Genomic DNA, 23,769 nt, shown 5'->3' with positions numbered 1-23,769 from the left:
GAATATAGTGGAGCCAGCAGGGTTCCTGACGGCAGGCCGAATATATGAGCGGAACCAGATCTTAGCAATTCAGAGCTCATTACTGACACAATTCAGTGGCACTCGGGCAATTAATTGCCTGGTTCCATGGTGCACATCCCTTTAAGGTTGGGGATTCCGCCTGCCAAAGTTGCTGAACAATTAGAGGGCCAGCAGCTCAGTTGTATTTGCAACACCACCCGGACCTTGGGAACTGCCAGTACTTCACAAGGCCTGGATGCAGGGCCATTCTGGATCCTTAAACCCTAGATTAGTGTGGAGAGGACACCAGATCCAGTCAACTGGTCATGGCCACTGCCAGGACAGCCCTGGGACCAGGACCCTGACTAAAGACCTGTACCCCTGGCAACAGTAGCAAGGACACTGGAGCCAATCATTGAGTAGGGCCACTGCCAATAATACACCAGGCCAGGGACGAATGGTACAGGTGGGAAAAGGGATGAGGTTCTGAAATCAGAATTTAGGGAGTTAAGAAGGAAATTAAAAGCAGGACCTCAAGAGCAGTAATCGCAGGTTTACTCCCACTGCCACGTGCTAGTGAGCATCGGAATAGGAGGATTGATCAAATGAAGACGTGGCTGGAGAATTGATGTAGGAGGGAGGGAATCATATTTCTGAGGCATTGTGACCGCTTCTGGGGCAGGTGGGACCTGTACAAGATGGACAAGCTACACCTTAACATTACTGGAACGAACATCTTCACAGCAAGATTTGATAGTGCTGTTGGGGAGGATTAAAACTAGCTTATCATGGGAGTGGGAACGTGAAGGGTAGCTCAAATTGGAAGTAAAGCTGATAACAGGAGGTAGAAAAGACAGTGAGGCAAAAGGAAAATGAGGTGGTGTTGCGCAGATAATAAGGGATGAAGACAGTATATTTGTAAGGGAGGATCTCAGATCGGAAGAAAAAAATGTGGACTCTGTTTGCGTGGAGCTAAGAAACAGCAAGGGGCAGCAAACATTGGTAGGAATTGTTTATAGACCACCAAACAGTAGTGGTAGTGTGGGACATGGCATTAATCAGGAGATTAGAGAAGCATGTAACATCGGTAATACAGTAATCATAGGTGACTCCAATTTGCAAATCGACTGGGTAAACCTAATGAGCAGGATGAGTTTCTAAGTGCGTCTTCGGGATGATTTTCTTGAGCAGTATTTTGAGGAGACGACTGGAGAACAGGCTATTTTAGATCTAGTATTAGGTAATGAGAAAGTACTAATTAATAATTTTGTTGAAAAATAACCTTTCGGGATAAATGACCGTAATATGATAGAATTTTACATTATGTTTGTAATTGAGGTTTTTCAATCTAATGCTAGGGTGTCAAATTTGAACAAAGGGAATTATAGAGGTATGAGGGGCAAATTGGCTGAAATATTACATAGTTTACAGCAACGATACATTCAAGTCACAATAACCAGAAAAGTAAAGGCAGTCAACCGTGGATAACAAAGGAAGTTAAGGATTGTATAAGATTAAAAGAAAAGGCCAACACAGTTACCAGAAATAGTAATGTAACTGAGGATTGGGATCATTGTAGAAAACAGCAAATGAAGAAACGATAAAGAAAGGGAGTTTAGAATATGAATGTAAGCTAGCAAAAACATATAAACGGACTGTAAAAATCTTCTATAGGTACATAAAAAGGAAACGTTTGGCTAAGACAAATGAAGGTCCATTGCAGACAGAGTCAAGAAATTTATAATGGGGAATAGAGAAATGGTAGAGAAGCTAAATGATTATTTTGTGTCTGTCTTCAATTAGGAATATGTAAGAAATCTCCCAGAACTTGAGATCCAAGGGATTAGGGGGAATGAGGAATTGAAGCAAATTAGTATCAGTAAGAAGGTTGTATTGGAGAAATTGATGGGGTTGAAGGTTAATAAGCCCCCAGGACCTGGTATTCTACATCCCAGAGTGTCAAGTGAGGTGGCAATGGAGGTAGTGGATCCATTGGTGACCATCTCCCAAAATACTATAGATTCTGGAGCGGTGGAGAGAGAGAGAGAGAAAGAGCCTGCTTTGGTGATGGATTTTCAGTTACTGTGTCTGCTGTCCGTGGGATAAAGCTTCCAGTTTCTGCAGAGCTGTGAAGGCTGTCACATGACTCCATCAAACTCTTTTGTTTTTTATATTATTGAGGGTTATTCTGGAATCCCCTTCTGGAATTCAAGGGGCTGCATGCCCCCGTGTTGATAAAGCAATTCCAGATAATTCAATCAGGGTAAGCCATTGTTCTGGTTAGGCTTTGGGAGACTTTTCGTCTGCAGTTTGATCTTTTACTGTTTCACATCTAACTTACGGTGGCCATCTTGGATGCCAGCGTTTTGCTTTTTAAAGTTACTTGCAAGACTTTTCATTAAATGTTTAATGTAAGTTACCAATTAATTCCATTAATATTTCCCCTTTGGCTTGTGGAGTTTTTCATGACACATATTAATAGAAGAGGGAAACCCTCCAGTGACACAATTAGGGTCCACGGCGACTGACATTAATTACAGTCAATCAACAAACAGGTTCAGTAAACCCCTTTTAAACCAGCACTTTTTGTACCACAATAAACGGAACATTTACCCAGTCTAGATGATAGATATGAGGGTTGCTGAAGGAAGGAATGGTGGAAATGGCACAAGCACTGACCATAATCTTCCAATCATCCTTGGATATGGGAATGATAACAGAGGGCTTGAGGTTTGTACATTTTCTACCCTGCTTACAAAAGGATACAGAGAATAACTCCTGTAACTGCAGAGTAGCCAGCATAGTGCCAACGCTGGGAAATGTTCCGCGTTCACAACCCAGGACAAAAATATTAATTGTTTGGAAAATGATAGATTTATAAATAACTTGCAGCCTGGATACAGTAATGACAAAGCAAGTCTGGCAGATTTCAAAAATTCTGTTTATAAAGTGTTTTTAATATCGTAGAACATCCAGTGGTGCTTCACAGGAGCATTATAAAACAAAACATGACAGTGAGCCACAGCAGGAGATATTAGATCAGATGACCAAAAGCTTGGATCAAAGAGGTGGGTTTGAAGGAGAGTCTGAGAGGAGGAAAGTGAGGTGGAGATTACGGAGAGGTGCAGGGAGGATATTGCAGAGGGTTGCACAAGATGTCTGAATTAATGGAGAGCAGCTATCTTGGAGGGTTGTGGGGCTGGAGGAGATTACAGCGATAGGGAGGGGCGTGCCTTTGGTGGGATTTGAAAACAAGGTTGAGAATTTAAAAATCTAGACTTTGCCTGACTGGAAGCCAGTGTAAGTCAGCAAACACAGTGGTGACAGAGGAACGGGACTTGATGTTACTGAGATGTAAGCAGGCGATTTTAGTGATGCAACAAATATCAGGTCAGAAACTCATCTCGGAGTCACATGTAACACTAAAGTTGCAAACAGACCGATGTAATCTCATACCGTTGTCAGGGAGAGGAATGGAGTCTGTAGCATTGGAGGGGAGTTTGGACCAAGGACCAAAACAATGACTTCTGTCTTTCCAATATTTAATTGGAGGAAATTTCTGCTCATCCAGTACTGGGTGTTGGGTATGCAGTCTGATAATTTAACAACTGTGGAGGAGTGGAGAGAGGTGGCGGTGAGGTAAACTTGATGGAGTTCTTTGATGAAGCAAAGGAGGTGGTTGATGAATGTACATGATTGAAGTTATGTCTTTGGACTTTCAAAAGGCGTTTGATCCACTTCCGCTAAGAAACTGTTTGTCGCCTCAAACCCAACATTCAGCTTCGATGGGAAGGCAAAACAACTTCTTTCCCCTCCTTCAGCATAGCCTGGACAATAACCCACGTTCGTATCCACCTATTATCACAATGCACACCCACCATGTTCTCCTTCCCAAATATCCGGGAGTTTTGGCCCCAATTCCTTTCACCTTTTATTCTCACCTTCATTTCGTCCCCAGATTAAATTTCATCCCGGCAGATTGCCCTCCGAGGGGCCGGGCGCTCGAAATTTCTCTGCATCCATACTGTTGCTGTTAATGGACTAAAAGAGCCATAAAATCCAAAAAGAAACCCCCTCCCACAGCCCTCTGAGCGTGCCTACATTTGGTCAATGCTGTCAGTACCTCCAGAATGGATAGCAATGGCGAGAACTATGAGGAATTCCAATGCCAGCGTTCTGTGGGAATTGAGTATTAAAGAAAAAGAGATAATTTAAATTCCTGAATAGGTCCTCTGCGAACAGGGCTCAAATAAAAGTGGGATAAGTTGAAAGTTTTAACCACTGGACCATGGCAGCTGAAATCACATGCCTTTAATACAGATCAAGAATGATCTTGCACTAATTCACTTTAGTCATGTTCTTGTTTCCTGGGACAAAAAAGTTGTTTACAGATGTCAATCACAATAAACAAACTGTTGGAGGGAACTTCCTTTATTTATCAAAAAAAAAACAAAAATCAGCAATTGTCAATCAATACAGCCCAATCAGAGAGAGAGAGAGCGAGAAAGAGAGTGAGAGAAGAGAGAGAGATGAGACGGTCGAGCAACTTCCTATATCCAGTCCTGGCCCTGTTACACTTACCTGCTGCTCACCCAGGCCCCACTCTCCTAACCAGTCAATATCCTTATCGAGACCCTTCAGATATTGTTCAAGAAATGAGAACAAATTTCAAAGTTCATCACAGCTGGATTGAATGGAACAAAGTTGAATAACATTTTTACTGTCACTCGGTAACCACGTTAGACATTCCTTCAATTGGTACCACTGTTGCAATAACCTCTATGTGAGGTATGTTCCAGCATCATAAACCGGGAGAATGCACTTCATCATTAACCGGGAGAATGCACTTCATCATTTCAGGGCAGTTAGGCAATTCACATCTTGATTCTGCCCTGATTCACTTTTCCAAAGCGGACCTACAGATTCTACAATCTGGGCACTGGAGTTATTGTGTTTTTTTTTTCTTTTTAAGTTTTCTCCTTCCGGACTGACAATGTATTACAAATCTCAGATCAACCTTGTGTCATGTCCCAGTCTCGGTTAGAAGTGACACATAGCAACACCAACACGCTTTCAGACACAACACGGTCACATTCAGATTTAGTCTGATTAATTTTGAGAATTGTTTCCAGGTCGAATGCAACTTTGAACAAATAGTGGGTGACTGAGATGCCTTTCAAATATTTACAGTGAATTTCTGCACGCAGAGCAAGTGTTTCAAACAGACATTCCGAAATCCTATCCTAAGCAAAGGTAGATAACTTTCCTGCCTGATTGTCCGACTCAATTTCACAACGTCGTCTGAATTCAGGCTGTGCTGGGATTTTAAGCCAGGATATTCTGTTTACTAGACAGCTGTTTTTCACCAACTTAGTCACAGAGCAAAATATTGCCATGTGCTTTCCTTGAGCTATAGGTTATTACAGGTCTCTGTTGCTGTGTTTATCCTGGATATTACATTTCCAGGTTCTTTTAAATCCATCAGTTTACATTTCTTTGCGAGAGAGCAGGAGCTATGAATATATGTTTAGAAGATTTCCCTGTCAATCATTCCCATCACTATCTCTTCCCAAACTTTGTACAAAGGCATTAATGAAGGAATCAAACACAGCACGTCTTGAAAATTGTCTGATAAACTTTGGAAGTTGAAAGTGCTTATTGGAGGGTATGTATTTCTGCAGAAATATAGCAGATATGAAAATAACCATTATTGGGACATGGTTTGTACATGTAACCTATTTGTATACAATGCTAATAACACAACGCTTTGATAGCATAATGATGTTATGGGAGTGGTTCTTCTTTTTCTTTAAGAGATGATATTTAAATTGTGGACTGAGTGAAGTGTTCACAGACTGCAAGGCACCTTGTTCCAAGCAGCACAACAAGAAAATGAGAGGAATAGTTATAACTGTCACATGATTTGATTGTTAATTTTAGTCTCAGTTTGCACTGTGAAATAAGTGCAACCTGGACCAGCAACATGCAGTGAGCTTTTTGCAAACCAGCGAAAAAAGCAACTCTCTGTAAAAGAAGACTTGCCTCTCTTGCAAAAATAAATCCTACTTTTGAGGTGTGGCTATCGCCTACCTGGAGAGAGGAAAGGACCCCCGGAGGGAGAAACATACCCAGGAAAAGAGGAGTTGCTACTCTCTGTGGAGGAAAAGCTGTTTTGCAGATAGGAAGCCCCTGCAATTTGAAAAGTAACAGATTCATTTTGCCTCCAGTCTCTGAAGAATCCCTGCCTCAAGAGTGATTCCTGTTGCCTCTTTTGTATTGGGAGATACTGAAATATCAAGAAAGCATCTAATGCTAGACTGCTACTTCGAAACTCAAGTACACCTGTTGCTACCCCCTTGTGTGACGGCTGCTGCAGCCAAAACAGAAATAGATCCTACAGAATTACTGGGCTGTCCTCGCAGCATATCTGGCACCATTTGCAGCCACAAAGTCCATCAAAGTTCTGAACCTCCTCAGCTCCTTTCTCCCAGGATTTAACTGCTGTCTTTAATCTGACAGCAGTTTCCATTCTATTGCAAACTGAACACGGACAGTTTCCACCAGAACAGCCCACCTCTCCAGAACTTCCTCAACTCTGCTTACTACAGTCTCGATGGTGTGCATCCACCAGTAGCACATTTATCCAAGCCCTTCAGTGACAGCTGTAAGCACTTAATGGCCAGGTCTGTTTAATCAGCCACTTTAAGTAAAAGAAACAGTTCCTGAATTCAATCTTCACTTTCTTTAGCTTGACGGTGGTCCACTCCTGGGTGATGGGCCTGATATAGAGAGGAATATGTCTTATTTTATCTGATTCCAATCAGTTTCAGTTTCCCCAGAAACCCAAAGATTTTCCCAGTTTCTGTTTCAGCGTTGCTTTCCATTTCTGTTTCAATGTTAGTTTCCCTTTCAGTTCGGGCATGTCTTAAAAGACAAGCTTTGAAAAAAAAATGTCATTGACCCAACATTCAAGAAGTCATTTGATCAGCCAGCAGCTGGCACAGCCGCCACCTCCGCCCCCACCGCCCCCCCATCACCCCTCCATTGCTCCACAAACTGCAGATTTCATCAGCTTGCTAAAAATGGTGATGACAAGATGAGATAAAAGTTTATTAAAACAGGCAGTTGACAGCAGCAGGGACTGCAGTGAAAAAGATCATGCGGCTTCTGGTGACTGTCCTACTTGGGTGATGGAGAATTTGGCTGGCTCCAAGGCTGAATCAGATGGTGAAGATACCATTTGTACATCGGATAAACGTGCTTATTTTGGGACAATATGGCAGAGCCCATGGGATACAGCGGAAGACGAGGAACATATGAGAGTGCTCAACAAACATTCAGTTCTTATATTAAAATAATTGATATGATTTTTAGGGCGAATAACATTTTCAAGGTGAAAATGAAGATATCAAGGCTCAGACTGTAAGAAAACAATGCTATTAATGGAGATTGGCTTGGAAGTGTGTGGCACACGAACAAATCCTACCCGAACAAGGTAAACAATGTGTCATTTGAAACAATCATCAATAAGTTGGTGGAACATTTCAACTCAAAGCCATTAGAGATAGTGGAAAGCTACAAAGTAGGAACCAGACATGCAAAAAGTGGTGAAACAGTTGGTGAGTACATTGCGGCAGTGAACAATTTAATATTCCATTGCAGTTTCAGCACATTCTTTGACCGTGCATTATGAATCAGATTTGTGTGTGGATTGGTGGAGTTACTAAATACATAAAATCTTATATTTGAGCTGGTGTGAACGATGACTCGTTCTATAGAAGTTACCTTAAAAATGCCCGGAGAATTCATCCTGTGCAAGTGACTAGTACAGCTTTTTTTCCACAGTCAGAAGGATTTTGCCAAGCCTATGAGTAGAAAACTAGTCAGAAGTATGCTGGTGATGGCGGTTCAGTGTCTCGTTATCACTGGAAGGGCAACCACACGCATTAGCGTGTCAGTAGAGAAATGTCAAATGTTTTAATTGCCAAACGAATGACCACATTGCAACTGCTAGCTGAGAAAAGGCCAAAGCAAGAAAGGGAATTCATTCCGGTGGAATGCAAAACACTTACAGCACAAGGGTGCAGTTCAAAATCTTCAGTAAATCAAGAGTGCTTAAGTAAAGAGGAGCTATGGCTCTTCAACATTTATGCCACTCGCAATAACTCAAATGACAGAGAGCTTTGTGCAAAGGAGTTAGTAAATCAGCAGTGAAAATTGCTCCATTATGAATGCAGATATTTACGAGGTCAAATTCAGTGTCGTGCCTCTAACTGAGAGCACAGCTCAGGTGGAAAACTACTCTTCTGATGTGTTAGAAACGTGTGGACAAATGGAGTGTAATTTCCAACATAATGGCAAGTCCCTCAAGTTACCTATTGTTGCAGTGAAATATCTCAACCAACCAATGTTAGTGGTCATAGACTGACTTGACAAGCTGAAGTTAGAGTGGAAGCACATTTTCCACTTTGCTACAGTCAAGAAACTTTCTCAGCCATTGAATAATTTTCAGCAACATGTCCGTGGCTAGCTATGAAGACATAATCGGTGTGAAAGTGCACATCTGAATCAGTTCTGAATCAAAACCAGTAAATTGAAAAGCTGGGCCAGTTCCTTATGCTCTAAGAACCCAGGCTGAAGACGAGATATAGAAGCCATAGAGGAACAGTGTGTAAGAGAAAACTGATCACAGAGATTGGTAACCCCGATTGTAGTAGTGCCCAGGTCAGAACAAAATCATAAGACTATGCAAGGACTACAAAGTTGCAATCAACCAGGCAGTGGATAATGAGCAGTACCCACTGCCGACCTCTCAAACGTTGTATGCGGACTTCCTGGGATGCAAGCTGTTCATGAAGTTGGATTTGTCCCATGCTTATGCATAGCACATGGTGGATCTAAGGAGTCGGCAGTATCTTACAATAAATGCACACGTGGTGTTATACTCGTGCACAAAGCTGTCTTATGGTGTGAGGTTCTCTCCAAAAAGCTTCCAACATACAATTAATAAGATTTTGTAATGAGTTATCCATTGCTTGTGTAATCAGGATGATGCGTTGTTCATGACTGCAACAGAGGAAGAGAATCTTCAAGTGATGGATGAAGTATTAAAAGGTCTCCCTGATCTCAATGAGAAGTTCAAAAAAGAGCAAGCGTACCTTTGTTCTCTCTGAAGGTATGCACGTAAGATAAGCTTGACAGGTGATGCACTACACATTCATCATAGCACAAATCGTGACCTGTAGCCAACATGCAAGGCTTCACCTATGGCGTTGAAGCAGTGATCAATCATGCCATGTATGATGGTCAAGAGGAGCATGTTCTTCATGTGCATTGACTAAGAGTGAATGCAACTACACGCAGGTAGAAAAGGAAGTGATTGGAATCATCTTCTGGATGATAAGGCTTCACCAGTTTTTGAAATATGAAAACTACACCCCAGTAACAGATCATAAATATCTACGAATTATTCTGGGACCAAAGTCTACAATACTGACAGTGGTAGCATGAAGGATGAAAGGTGGGCTGTACTTCTCTTACAGTATGATTACATCGTCAAATATCACAGTTCGGAGAGTAACAGGGTAGTTGCTATGGGGGACTTTAACTTTCCAAATATTGACTAGAAATACTATAGTTCGAGTACTTTAGATGGGTCAGTTTTTGTCCAGTGTGTGCAAGAGGGATTTCTGACACAGTATGTAGACAGGCCAACCAGGGGCGATGCCACATTGGATTTGGTACTGGGTAATGAAACCGGACAGGTGTTACATTTAGATGTAGGTGAGCACTTTGGTGATAGTGATCACAATTCGGTTAGGTTTACCTTAGCGATGGGCAGGGACAGGTATATACCGCAGGGCAAGAATTATAGCTGGGGGAAAGGAAATTATGATGCGATTAGGCAAGATTTAGGATGCGTAGGATGGGAAAGGAAACTGCAGGGGATGGGCACAATCGAAATGTGGAGCTTATTCAAGGAGCAGCTACTGCGTGTCCTGTCAGGCAGGCAGGAAGTTGTCGAGCGAGGGAGCCGTGGTTTACTAAAGAAGTTGAAGCGCTTGTCAAAAGAAAGAAGAAGGCTTATGTTAGGATGAGACGAGAAGGCTCAGTTAGGGCGCATGAGAGTTACAAGCTAGCCAGGAAGGATCTAAAGGGAGATCTAAGAAGAGCATGGAGAGGACACGAGAAGTCATTGACGGATAGGATCAAGGAAAACCCTAAGGCTTTCTATAAGTATATCAGGAATAAAAGAATGACTAGAGTTAGATTAGGGCCAATCAAGGATAGTAGTGGGAAGTTGTGTGTGGAATCAGAGGAGATAGGGGAAGCGTTAAATGAATATTTTTCGTCAGTATTTACAGAAGAGAAAGAAAATGTTGTCGAGGAGAATACTGAGATTCAGACTACTAGGCTAGATGGGATTGAGGTTCACAAGGAGGAGGTGTTGGCAATTTTGGAAAGTGTGAAAATAGATAAGTCCCCTGGGCCAGATGGGATTTATCCTAGGATTCTCTGGGAAGCCAGGGAGGAGATTGCAGAGCCTTTGTCCTTGATCTTTATGTCGTCATTGTCGACAGGAATAGTGCCGGACGACTGGAGTATAGCAAATGTTGTCCCCTTGATCAAGAAGGGGAGTAGAGACAGCCCTGGTAATTATAGACATGTGAGCCTTACTTCGGTTGTGGGTAAAATGTTGGAAAAGGTTATAAGAGACAGGATTTATAATCATCTTGAAAAGAATAAGTTCATTAGCGATAGTCAGCACGGTTTTGTGAAGGGTAGGACGTGCCTCACAAACCTTATTGAGTTTTTCGAGAATGTGACCAAACAGGTGAATGAGGGTAAAGCAGTGGATGTGGTGTATATGGATTTCAGTAAGGCGTTTGATAAGGTTCCCCACGGTAGGCTATTGCAGAAAATACGGAAGTATGGGGTTGAAGGTGATTTAGAGCTTTGGATCAGAAATTGGCCAGCTGAAAGAAGACAGAGGGTGGTGGTTGATGGCAAATGTTCATCCTGGAGTTTAGTTACTAGTGGTGTACCGCAAGGATCTGTTTTGGGGCCCCTGCTGTTTGTCATTTTTATAAATGACCTGGAAGAGGGTGTAGTAGGGTGGGTTAGTAAATTTGCGGATGACACGAAGGTCGGTGGAGTTGTGGATAGTGCCGAAGGATGTTGTAGGGTACAGAGGGACAAAGATAGGCTGCAGAGCTGGGCTGAGAGATGGCAAATGGAGTTTAATGCGGAAAAGTGTGAGGTGATTCACTTTGGAAGGAGTAACAGGAATGCAGAGTACTGGGCTAATGGGAGGATTCTTGGTAGTGTAGATGAACAGAGAGATCTTGGTGTCCAGGTACATAAATCCCTGAAAGTTGCTACCCAGGTTAATAGGGCTGTTAAGAAGGCATATGGTGTGTTAGCTTTTATTAGTAGGGGGATCAAGTTTCGGAGCCACGAGGTCATGCTGCAGCTGTACAAAACTCTGGTGAGACCGCACCTGGAGTATTGCGTGCAGTTCTCGTCACCGCATTACAGGAAGGATGTGGAAGCTTTGGAAAGTGTGCAGAGGAGATTTACTAGGATGTTGCCTGGTATGGAGGGAAGGTCGTACGAGGAAAGGCTGAGGGACTTGAGGTTGTTTTCGTTGGAGAGAAGGAGGAGGAGAGGTGACTTAATAGAGACATATAAGATAATCAGAAGGGTTAGATAGGGTGGATAGTGAGAGTCTTTTTCCTCGGATGGTGATGGCAAACACGAGGGGACATAGCTTTAAGTTGAGGGGTGATAGATATAGGACAGATGTTAGAGGTAGTTTCTTTACTCAGAGAGTAGTAGGGGCGTGGGACGCCCTGCCTGCAACAACAATAGACTCGCCAGCTTTAAGGGCATATAAGTGGTCATTGGATAGACATATGGATGAAAATGGAATAGTGTAGGTCAGATGGTTTCACAGGTCGGCGCAACATCGATGTTCTAAAAAAAAATGTTAACGCTGATATACTGTCGTGTTTGCTGCATTAGATCTCAGAATTAGGCAGTGAAGGTGCAATCTTCATAATAGGTGTAGTGGATGATGACTTTCCAATCACTGCAACTGAAATTGCAGCTGAAACTCAGAAGGACTCAGTGTTGAAAAACAAATCCATGAACAGGCATTGAATGGATGGACAGAAAGTGACCAGTGTACAGGCGGGTAACTGAAACCATTCCACAATCATCACAATGAGTTGTCTTGTGAACAAGGGTGCATGAAGTGGGGTCATAAAGTGGTGGTACCAAGTTGTTTGAGAGATAGAATTCTGACAGAATTCCATACGGAACACACAGAAATGGTCAGTATCAAAGCTATGCAAGACGTTTAGTTTATTGGCCTTTTCTAGACAGCTATCGAGGATTATTGGTTCGCAAATGTACAAGTGCCAAAACTGCGGAAATAAGCTGCTTCAAATGCCTTAGCAATTGTGGCCATGGACGAGTCGACCATTTCAAAGAATTCATGTATAGCTTTGTAAGAAAATAAAATTACAATTTCTTAGTACTGATTGATAACCACTCGAAATGGATCAAATCAAGGTCATGAATGTAAACACCAATGCTATTATTGCTTCTCATGCTTTACCAAACGAGTTTGTCTCAGTTAATGGCTCTCAATTCAATTCTGCCTCGTTCCAAAATTTCATGAAGCGAAATGCTATCAAACCTCTCCTCACTTCATTATCATCTGGCATCAAATGGAGCTGCTGAAAGATCCTTAGGATAGTGAAAGAAGCAATGACGAAACACATGCTTCATGGTTGTTCAAATCCCAGTATGTATCCGCGGTTGGCTAATTTCCTGCTGAAGTATAGAAAAATCTCACCCTCCAGTACAGGGTATACACCTGCTGAGGTTTTGGTGCATCACAGAATCGTTAAAGTGCTGGAGGAGGCCATTCTGCCGATCGTGTCCTCACCAGCTCTCTGAACGAGCAACTCCCTCAGTTCCATTTTCTCCCTTCTCGCTGTAACCCTGCACGTTCTTCCTTTTCAGATAACTGTATAATTCCCTTTTGAATGCTTAAATTCAACCAGCCTCCAGCACACTCTCAGGCAACACATTCCAGATCTTAACCACTCGCTGCACGAAAAGGTACTGCCTCATTTCACTTTTACTTCTGTACCAATTTAGTTATATCTGTGCCCACTCGTTCTCATTTCTTTCACGAGTGGGACCAGTTTCTCTTTATCTACTCTGTCCAGTCTCCTCATGATTTTGAACACCTCTATAAAATCACTTCTCGGCCTTCTCTTCTGTGAGGAAAACAGTCCTAACGTCTCCAGTCTATCTTCATAACTGAAATTCCTCATCACTCGAAACCATCGCATGAATCCTTTCTGTACTCTCTCCAATGTGATCACATCTTTCCTAAAGTGCAGCACCTAGAATTGGACGCAATACACCAGCTGAGGCCGAACCAGTGTCATGTACAAGTTCAACATTACTTCCTGGTTCTTGTACTCTATGCTCCTATTAATGAAGCCCAGTATACTATGTGTTTTATAAACCGCTCTCTCAACCTGTCCTGTCACCTTCAATGACTTCTGCACATATACACGCAGGTCCCTCTGCTCCTGCACTCCCTTTAGAATTGTACCCTTTATTTTATGTTGTCTCTCCATGTTCTTCCCACCAAAATGAATTACTTCCCATTTCTCTGCATTGAACGTCTTTTGTCACCTGCCTGCCCACTCCACCAACTTGTCCATGTCCTTATGCAGATTAACACTATCCTCTTCACAGTTCACGATGCTTCCAACTTTCGTATCATCTACAATCTTTGAAATCATACCCTGTGCTCCAAGGTGTAAGTTGTTAATATATATCAGGAAAAGCAAGGGTCCCAACACGGACCCCTGGAGAACTCCACTACTAACTTTTCTGCAGCTTGGAAAACATCCAACAACCAATACATTTTCTTTCCTGTCACTCAGCCAACTTCATATCCACGTTCCCATCATCCATTTTATTCCATGAGCTACACGTTTGCTCACTAGTCTGTTGTGTGACACTGTATCAAATGCCTTTTGAAAGTCTGCAATTTCTACCGTCACTTCCCTCAGTAACCTTGGATGCATCTATCTGGTCCTGGTGCTCTATCCACTTGATGTACAGACAGCCTAGAGAATACATCCTCTCTATCAATTTTAAACTTCTCTACTGTCTGAATTACCTCCTGTTCCACCATTGCCTGGGTTGCATATTCTTCCTTGGTAAAGACAGATGCAAAGTATTCATTTAATACCTCAGCTATGCCCTCTGCCTCTATGGGTTAATCCCCTTTTCGGTCCCTAATAGGCCCCACTTCTGCTTTTACCACCCTTTTACTATTTAAATGTCGATATAAAACTTTGGCATATCTTTTAATGCAAGCTGCCAATCTCTGTTCATGCACACTTTTTGTTCCTCATATTTGCTTTTTCACATCCCCTCTGGACCTTCTATATTCAGCCTGGTTCTCAATAGTATTTTCTACCTGGCATCTGTCATCAGCGCAATTTTTCTACTTTATCGTAATCACTACCTCTTTTGACATCCAGGGAGCTCTGGATCTGTTTGCCGTGATTTCCCCTTTCGATGTAATATACCTTGACTGTGCCCAAACTATCTATTCTTTGAAGGTCGCCCATTGTTCATCTACCAGCCTTACTGTCACCTTTTGACTCCAGTTTATTCGCCCCAGTTCCATTTTTACCCCATTGAAGTTAGCCCCCCACCCACCCCCCCCCCACCCCACCCCGTTAATTATTCTTAGTCTGGATTGCTCTTTATCCTTTCCCATAGTCAGCCTAATTCTTATGATGCAATGATCACTATCCCTAAGTGCTCTCCTACTGATAATTGATCCATTTGGCCCACCTCATTCCCAAGAATGAAGTCTAGCACTGCCTGCTTTCTCGTTGGACTAGAAACATACAGTTGTCGAATATAGCAACATAGGAGCAGGAGTAGAACATTCAGGCCATCGATCCTGCCCTGCCATTCAATATGATGCTGAGCGTGTACGAAGGACCCTCACAAAGTCAGAGGGAGGTAGAAGAGCAGACATGTACGCAAAGCTCTGAGAACTGGATGAACAATAGGGCAGCAATATAAGGGATTTAAATTCCCCAAATATTAAATAGGATAGTTTTAGTTTGAAAGGATTTGATGGAGCAGAACTGTTGAGATGCAATCAGGAGAACATTTCTGCCCAGTATCTGCCAAGTTCAATAAGATAGGGGGCAATTTTAGAATTACTTTTAGAAAATGAAGGTGGGCAGGTAGAAGGAGTAGCAGTGGGAGAGTGTTTTGGTGGTAGTGATCATAATTCAGTCAGTTTTAACATAATTATTGAAAAGGACAAACAGGGAACAGGAGTTCGAGTTCTCAATTGGGGCAAAGCCAATTTTACTAAACTGAGGAGTGATTTAGCGAAAGTGGACTGGAAACAGCTAATTGAAGGTAAATCAGTCTCAGAGCAGCGGGAGGCACTAAAAGGGGAGATTCAAGGTGTTCAGGGTAAACATGTTCCAACAAAGAAAAAGGGTGAGGCGGCCAAATCTCAACCCCCGTGGATATCAAGTTTAGTTTTAGCTTAGAGATACAGCACTGAAACAGGCCCTTCGGCCAACCGAGTCTGTGCCGACCATCAACCACCCATTTATACTAATCCTACACTAATCCCATATTCCTACCACATCCACACCTGTCCCTATATTTCCCTACCACCTACCTATACTAGGGGCAATTTATAATGGCCAATTAACCTATCAACCTGCAAGTCTTTGGCATGTGGGAGGAAACCGGAGCACCCGGAGGAAACCCACGCAGACACAGGGAGAACTTGCAAACTCCGCACAGGCAGTACCCAGAATCGAACCCGGGTCGCTGGAGCTGTGTGGCTAACCACTGCACCACTGTGCCGCCCCAAGCACCCGATAAGATAAGATGAGGCAGAACAGGAAAGCTTTTGTCTGACACCGAAAACTCAACATTACAGAAAGCCAAGAGCATAGAAAGTGGAGGGCTAATATCATAATGGAAATTAGGAAAGCAAAAAGAGATCATGAAGGAATATTGGCAAGCAAAATCAATGTGAACCCAAGGATGTTTTTTTTTTCAGTACATTAAGAGTAAGAGGATAACTAAGGGGAGAGTAGGGCCCGTAATAGACCGAAAATGTAACCTATGTGTCGGGGAGGAAGATATTGGTATGGCTCTTAATGAATACTTTGCGTCTGTCTTTACAAAAGGGGGGGGGGCGCAGATATTGTAGTTAAGGAGGGAGACTGTGAAGTTTTGGATATGATAAACATAGGGAGAGAGGAGGCATTAATGGGAGTAGCATCCTTGCGAGTTGATAAATCACAAGGACCGAATGAAATGTATCCTAGACTGATAAAAGAAGCAAGAGATGGATTAGTAGAAGGTCTGACCATCATTTTATAGTCTTCACGGGATACAGGTGTAGTACTGGAGGGTTAGAGAACTGCTCACATTGTACATCTATTTGAAAAGTGATTGAGGGATAAACCAAATAATTACAGGCCAATCGGTCTCACCTCAGTAGTGCGGAAATTATTGGAATCTATTCTGAGAGGCAGGCTAAACTGGCGCTTAGAAAGGCACAGGTTAATCTAGGAAAGTCAGCATGGATTTGTTAAGGGAAGATCTTGTTTGACCAACCTGATCGAATTTTTTGAAGAAGTAACAAGGAAGATAGATGAGGATAGTACAATTGGTGTGGACTACGTGGATTTTAGCAAGGCGTTCGACAATGTCCCACCTGGCAGACTGGTTGGAAAAATAAAATCCCATGGGATCCAGGGAAATACAGCAAGGTGGGTATATAATTAGCTCAGTGGCAGGAAACAAAGGGTAATTGTTGATGGGTGTTTTACCGACTGGAGGGCTGCTTTCAGTGGTGTTTCACAGGGCTCAGTATTGGGTCCCCTGCTTTTTGTGGTATATATTAATAATTTGAAGGTAAACGTAGGGACCATGATCAAGAAGTTTGCAGATGACACAAAGATTGGCCATGTGATAGATAGAGAGGAGGATAGCTGTAGGCTGCAGAAGATATTGATGGTCTATTCAGATGGGCAGAAAAGTGGCAAATGGAATTCAACCTGGAGAAGTGTGAGGTGATGCATTTGGGGAGGTAAAACAAGGTAAAGGAATACACGATTAATGGGAAAATACTGAGACGTGTAGAGGAAGTGCGGGACATTGGAATGAATGTCCAAAGATCACTGAAGGTAGCAGGACAGGTCGATAAGGTGGATAAGAAGCATATGGAATATTTTTCTCTATTAGGCGAGGTATAGAATATAAGAGCAGGAGGTTATGTTGGAACTGTATAACTCATTCGCGAGGACTACACTTGAGTACTGTGTGCAGTTCTGGTCACCACATTACAGAAAATATGCAATTGCACGAAGAGGGCACAGAGGAGATTTACGAGGATTTATCCAGGACTGGGAAAATGCAGCTATGAAGAAAGATTGGATCGGCTGGGGTTGTTCTCATTGGAACAGAGAAGGCTGAGAGGAGATCTGATTGAAATGTACAAAACTTTGAGGGGCCAGGATAGAGTGGAGGTGAAGTGTCTACTCAACTTAGCAGAGAGGTCAGTGACTAGCGGGCATAGATTTAAAGTGATTGGGAGAAACATTAGAGGAGAGATGTGGAAAAACCTTTTCACCCAAAGGGTGGTGATGCTCTGGAAATAACTGCCTGAAAAGGTAGTTGAGGCAGAGACCCTCAACTCATTCAAAAGGAGTCTGGATATGCACCTTAAGTGCCATAATCTGCAGGGCTATTGATCAAATACTGGAAGTTGAGATTGGAATAGGTGGATCGTTATTCGGACAGCACAGACAAGATGGGTCAAGTGGCCTCTTTCTGTGCCTTAATTTCCTATGATTCTATGATAATCCACTTCAATGCTTGTTCCCACCTACCCTCATATCTCATTATGTCATTTGTGTTTGGGAATCTGTCAATCTCTGCTTTAAACAGATCCAATGAATGAGCTTCCACAGCCCTCTGGGGTAGAGAATTACAAAGATTCACAACCCTCCGAATAACGAAATTCCTCCTCATCTCTGTCCTAAGTGAATTCCCCCTTGTTTTGAAATTGTGTCCCATGGTTCTAGACTCTCCAACCAGAGGAAACATATTACCTCCATCTACCCTGTCTAACCGGTTAAGTATTTTGTAGATTTCAATTACATCACCTCTCATTCCTGGAAACGCTAGAGAATACAGGCCCAGTTTCCCCAATCTCTCTTCGTAGGACAGTCCCACCATCCTAAGAACAAGTCTGTTGAACCTTCGCTGCACTCCCTCTAAGGCAATAATATCCTTCTTAAGGTATGGGGAACCAAATTGCACACAGTGCTCCAGGTGTGGTCTACACAAGGTTCAATACAATTGATACAAGACTTCACCACTCCAGTGATCAAATCCTCTTAAGATAAAGGCTAACATGCCATTAGCCATCTTAATGGCTTGCTGCATGTTAACTTCCAGTGATTTATTAATAAGGCCACACAGGTCTCTTTGTGCATCTACATTTCTAATCTCTTACAATTTTGGAAATATTCTGCACATCTATTCCTCCTACCAAAGTGGATTACCTCACATTTTCCACATTATATTCCATCTGCCACGTTCTTGCCCACTCACTAACTCTGTCCAAATCCCTTTGAAACCGCTTTACATTTTCCTCACAACACACATTCCCACCAAAATTTGTGTCATCTGCAAAATTGGAAATACTACATTTGGTCCCCACATCCAAGTCACTGATATATTCTGTGAACAGCTGTGGCCCAAGCACTGATCCCTGCAGTACCCCAATAGTCACAGCCTGCCAATGTGAGAATGACCTGTTTATGTAATGTTCCTGAACATATTCTTGGAACTCTTGCCCCTGACTGCCCTTTGCACTAATATTATTCCAGTCCATGTTTTGTTAATTAAAGTCCCCCTTTATAACTACCCTATAATTGTTGTTCCTTTCTGTAATTTCCTTAAAATGTGTTCCTCCACGTCCTTCCCACTAGCTGGTGGCCTATAGGCAACACCGAGCAATGTAACTGCATCTTTTATGAACCTTAGCTTTAGCCAAATTGAATCGGTCCTACATTTCTGGGACATCCTTTTTCTCCAGCACTGCAATGTTCTCCTTAATCAATAATGCCAACCTTCCCCCTTTTTTCACGTTCCTGTCTTTCCTGAATACCGAGTATCCAGGAATATTAACACCCAGTTGTGCCCTTCATTGTGCCAGGTCTCTGTTATTGCTGCAACACTATATTTCCTCATGGCACACTGCACCTGTACGTCACCAGTCTTATTAACAACACTCCTTGTATTCACATACAAGTGCATTAACCTTTATTCAGACTTTATTACTTTCTCCCTTACTCTGGCACCACCTAATAACATACTATCCCTACTCGCGTGTTATCTATCAACCCCACCGTTCTGTGCACCTTGGTATTCTTCTCTAATAGTTGCTCCTGGTTCTCGCACACCTGACAAGTTCCATACCCATGACAATTTAGCATAAACCCTCCCGAACAGCACTAGCAAATCGCCCTGCGAGGATATTGATCCAAGCCCCGATACGATGCAACCCATCCATCATGTACAGGTCCCACTTGCCCCAGAACCGGTCCCAATGTCTTAGAAATCTGATGCCCTCCCTCGTACTCCAGTTCTCCAGCCACGTGTTCACTAAATTCTCCTATTCCTATTTCACTAACAGTGGGACTGGGAGTAATACTGAGTTTATTGCTTTTGAGGGCTTTCTTTATAATATCCTTCCGAGCTCCCTAAAATCTGCTTTCAGGAGCTCATCCCCTTCTTACATATTTCATTGGTACCAGTATGGACCACGACCTCTGGCTGTTCACCCTCCCCCAGAAGAATGTTATTCAGCCTTTCCATGAAATCCTTGACCGTGGCACCAGGGAGGCAACACAGCATCATGCAGTCACGTTTACTGCCGCAGGACCGCCTGTCTGTGCCCCTAACTAACGAATCCACTATCACTATTGCTCTTCCACTCCTCTTCCACCCCTCCCGTGCAGCTGAGCCACCTGTGATGCCACAAACCTGGCTCTTACTGCACTCCTCTGAGGAACCGTCACCCTCACCAGTATCCAAAATGGAAATTCGATTAGTGAGTGAGATCATATCAGGGGACTCCTGCACTCCCTGCCTGGTTCTCTTAAACTGCCTGGCAGTCATCTGCCTGTATGTTTCTAACCTGCGGTGTGACCACCTCTCTAAACGTGCTATCCACATAGGTCTCTGCCTCGCGGATGCACAACAGCGACACCAGCCACCGTTCGACTTCCGAAACCCAGAGATCAAGCTTCTGCAGCCGGTAACACTTCCTGCAGAAGTGCTTGTTTTGGACGCATGGTGTGTCCATGAGCTCCTATATGCCACAGCATGTAGAGAATGCTATGGACTCATTTTTGAGTGTGGTTCTACCAAACCGGACTGCTAACGTTGAACACAAACAAACCAATCAAAAACATCAGTATGACACAAACAAGGGAGAACACAGTTTCACATAAAATAATGAGCATGCTTGTGTTTTCAGCCATCTCACAAGTTACACAAGTCCTACCAAAATGAATCACTTCACATTTCTATGCATTGAACTTTATTTTCCACCTCTCTACCCATTCCACCAACTTGTCTATGTCCTTTTGAAGTTCTACAATATCCTGCTCACAGTTGACAACGCTTCCAAGTTTCGTATAATCTGCAAACTTTGAAATTGCGCCCTGTACACCAAGGTTCAGGTCATTAATATAACAAAGTAATTCATGACAACGCTACTTCATCGGACACGTCATCAGGATGCGCCGCGGTGCGCACATGCGCAGACTGTCTCATGCCCCCTGCGCATGCGCTGCGGTCCGGCTGACCTGATCCGCATAGCGCATGCGCAGATGACGCTGTACGCGCATGCGCACACAGTCTCCTCAGCTCTGCGCATGCGATGCGGTCCGACCTGCGAGGATCGTTGTGCGCATGCGCAGATGACGTCATCGCGTGATCTCGTCTTCCTCGCCGATGCGCCAGTTTGGCCTGTGCGCATGCGTCAAAGCTTCGGCGCGACTTTTTGAAAGTGGAAGGAGGGGAGGTTTCGTCGGGCATTTTCTCGCATTTTATCTGAATTATTTATTCGTTTTGGAGACTTGCTTCATTTTTATTTGACACAGGAGATTGTTCCAAGGTAAGTTGCTCTGCCTTTGTGAGTTGCTCTGAAAACATTTCCATTGTCTGGGCCACCGCCTGTTCTCCAGTCCCTGTTGTGAGTTGTTCTGAAAACATTTCCATTGTCTGGGCCACCGCATGTTCTCCAGCCCCTGTTGTGAGTTGCTCTGAAAACATTTCCATTGTCTGGGCCACTGCATGTTCTCCAGTCCCTGTTGTGAGTTGCTCTGAAAACATTTCCATTATCTGAGCCACCGCATGTAGCAGGATGAAGGCACAGTGACTGTGATTTCTGGCGCCAAACAGTACACACTGCAGATACATGATGGCCAGGCTACCTGCAGCTGCATCTTCTCCATTCAGCCTTTGTTGCACTGCAAACATGCTGTTGTTGTGCAGAGGCATCTGGGTCTGCCTCTGGACAGGCTCGCCCCCAATTGTCGCTGGCGTGCATCTCAGACACCAACGACGACAGGCATGGCTGCTGCCATTGTGATTACAGAGGAACAGCCAAGGCCCCTCAGCCACAATGAAAAATACCGCTTGCTTTCAGATCAATTGTACCAGCTACAACAGGCCGTTCTGCAGAGTGGAACGGCAGCATTCATGAGGAGATTGGACTGGCTGCGGCAACAGACTCTCTGCTGGCAGCAAGGACTGGCTGATGAGATGGAGCCATTTACTATGCCCAACAATTGCCCGGAAGCACCTTCGGATGGAGGTGGCCGCGTGCTGGACATCAGTCACGTGTCACAAACCCTGGATCCTGAGCGTCTCACCCCCTGGCCTAATGATCTGATGGACCATACATATGCCTGCCTGTTCAAATCTCCACTTCCCCTACCTGCGGTACCCTCTTCTTGCTGCTCAGTTACACAGTCACCTGCTCCTACACCCATCAGGGCAGTGCACATGGACACACAGTTACCTGCTCCTACACCCATCAGGGCAGTGCTCATGGGCACACAGTTACCTGCTCCTACACCCATCAGGGCAGTGCACTTGGACACACAGTTACCTGCTCCTACACCCATCAGGGCAGTGCTCATGGGCACACAGTTACCTGCTCCTACACCCATCAGGGCAGTGCTCATGGACACACAGCCACCTGTTTCCCCATCCGACGTTGAAACAACCATGCAGAGCCTTGTGAGACTCCGCAATTGCCAGTTGCGGCCTGTCAAGCAGAGAGGGCGTCCAAAGGGGTCAAGCACTTGGGGAACATTCAGCAAGAAGAGACTGAGCACTAAAAGAAACAAGCATGCCGTGTCCAGTGGTAGCAGAAATGTGAATGCTCTTGCTGTGAACACAACTGGTGATAGTAGTAGGCAGGATTAAATGGGAATGGATGGAAAGACGCACGAGTAACATAACCACTGGCAGGGAACTGCTGGGCTAAATTGCCAGCTTTATGTTCATAGCCCAAAAGAAATGTGTTTCTTTTCCAGCACCCTCACATCATTCATGTTTTCCCTGAGAGCAGCATTGAACCATCACGAGATAGGGGCAGTAACATCATCCTGCCTCCTGCAGCTGAGGTGGGTACTAAGTGATTCATTGGCGGTGTTATCAGGACATGCCTTTACCGCAGAACACAAAGCATGCTCAACAGTAATTTCATTGGAGGGAGGGAAGCTCTGACACTGATGTTCTTTCCTTATTTTCTTTCATGTAAAACGTGCCCTTGAGAAAACAATCCTTGAGACTTAAGGACGGCATTCAAGCAAAGGAGGCAGTGCGGGAGAGGACGCAAGGATGTGCTGATTCCTGCATCTGAGGTGGATAATAAGTGCTTCATTGGCGACGTTATCAATTGGTGCCTTCACTGCAGAACTTAAAAAGGTGCGCACAACAGTAATTTCAGTGGATGGAGGGAGGCAAGCTCTGACTCTGATTTGCTTTGTTTCTTTTCATGTAAAACATGCCGTCGAGAAAACAATCCTTGTGACTTAAGGTCAGCATTCAAGCAACGAAGGCAACTAGATCATGCTGCGGAGCTCATCACGATGTGGAAAGGAACATTGCATTTTTGGATGAATTGGGAATGCACATTGGGATGCGCTTGGGGAACATTCACCAAGAATAGACTGAGCTCAGACTCTTGTGACTTTGCCTTCTTCACATGGACAATACAGTAGTGGAATAGAGAGCCAAGCGTTTATTCACCACAAGGCTCTCCAGGAACAATCTCTTTAGCTGTGCATAGCAGAGACTCGGCCTGTCTGTCTAACGGGAATGCTGGACACAACACTCATGTATCCATGCACAGCAGTTCCTCGGATACTTAATGAACTTAATAAAACTTTTCAATAATTAAACCCAGAATTGTTGAGGTTTTGTTTTGCATGCTATTTCCCCGACTTTGCAACTGCACTTCAGATATTCAACTATGGTGGGGGGGTAGAGGGAGGGGTGGGTGAAGAGGGGGAGGGGTGGGGAGAGCGGGGAGGGGTGGGGAGAGGGAGCATGCAAAATGCAGGGACCAAACAGTTGCAATGCCTG

General features: G+C 43.8%; 1 protein-coding gene across 1 annotated transcript in view; it reads right to left on the bottom strand.

The window, feature by feature from the left end:
- The window catches only part of LOC137358903 (probable G-protein coupled receptor 139), a 35,773-nt gene that overhangs the window by 1,632 nt on the left and 10,372 nt on the right, over positions 1–23,769 (bottom strand). The gene's annotated exons all lie outside the window — the stretch shown is intronic.

Source organism: Heterodontus francisci, unplaced genomic scaffold (genome assembly GCF_036365525.1).
Source record: "Heterodontus francisci isolate sHetFra1 unplaced genomic scaffold, sHetFra1.hap1 HAP1_SCAFFOLD_240, whole genome shotgun sequence".
NCBI classification, from domain to species: Eukaryota; Metazoa; Chordata; class Chondrichthyes; order Heterodontiformes; family Heterodontidae; genus Heterodontus; species Heterodontus francisci.
This window is presented reverse-complemented; position numbering and strand designations above follow the sequence as displayed.